Below are 1,119 nucleotides of genomic sequence, written 5' to 3' on the forward strand. Positions count from 1 at the left end.
AATTTTTAAAGTCTATGGACTAGTCCCTGGGGAAATTCTGCACCACCATGGAGTAGTACCATCGCCACTGCAAAGAGGTTGGTTTTAATGCTGATGAAGCCCATAATATAGTTAAGGGAGTATATAGGTGGGGTCTTGGGTGGTTAAGATTATAATCCAAACAGTATCAACCAATGGACTGCAAGCATCGTAGTACAGTCCTTAGCACATTTGGTTAAATTGGGAAAAAGTGGTGCAGAAGAACGCATATGGCTTTTACACAGCCAGCTCATGCTTTTGGATACACTTCCAATGGAACCTGTACTGTACAATGGGAGAACTGAACCATGAATTGTATCAACAATGTTTTCACCATTGTTGTTATTCTGTAACTGACTAAAAATGTTAGACCAAAGCCATTAATTTAAGAATTTTCCAGTGTATCCTGTCTAAAAAGTATAGTAGCTAGTTACCAATGCAATAGATGAAAAGTGTACAATATGCTTCAAAGCTATCAACAGACAGAATATTCTAAGCAAACAATCTCATAGTATGTTGGCAGATTCTTTCATATTCTCTACAGAGTCAATAAAATAGGAAAAATTGAATGTTAGCAAAAATAAACATGGCATGATATAAAAATGTTATCTTCTATTCACACCAATTTTTCACTAGCTGAACTGGGTGGATCCATTTCGATAGTAAAATTCCTCTCTCTAGAGACGCTAACAAGGAGAAACAGATGATCAAAAAGCTTCAAGGGTAAATATAGAGACAATAAGAATTAGTTAACACTTAAGTTTTTCTTCCTCTTACTCTGTTGTTGTTGTTATTAAATGTTGCCGAGTCGGGTCCGACTCATAGCAACCCTGTATAGAGTTTCCAAGGAGCAGTTGGTGGGTTTGAACTGCCAACCTTGCTGTTAGCAGTCCAATGCTTATCCTACAATGTCACAATTTAGTGAGAAGTAAATGCCTTTGTTTTTTCTTTGCTGCTCATTACTATAAGGCTTTCTGCTCCCGTAAAGATTTACAGCCTCAGAAACCCTGTACAGGCTTGCTATGATTTGGAACCAACTCCGTGGCAGGCACACAACCACCACTGTCACCACTATTATAGTAGCAACTAGAATTAGCTTAA

At 37.8% G+C, this 1,119-nt stretch overlaps 1 pseudogene; it reads left to right on the plus strand.

Moving 5' to 3' along the window:
* The first annotated feature begins 47 nt into the window (after positions 1-47).
* On the plus strand, positions 48-371 carry LOC102836738 (annotated as a pseudogene).
* The last annotated feature ends 748 nt before the right edge of the window (positions 372-1,119 follow it).

The sequence above is a fragment of the Chrysochloris asiatica genome, unplaced genomic scaffold (genome assembly GCF_000296735.1).
Source record: "Chrysochloris asiatica unplaced genomic scaffold, ChrAsi1.0 scaffold00130, whole genome shotgun sequence".
NCBI classification, from domain to species: domain Eukaryota; kingdom Metazoa; phylum Chordata; class Mammalia; order Afrosoricida; family Chrysochloridae; genus Chrysochloris; species Chrysochloris asiatica.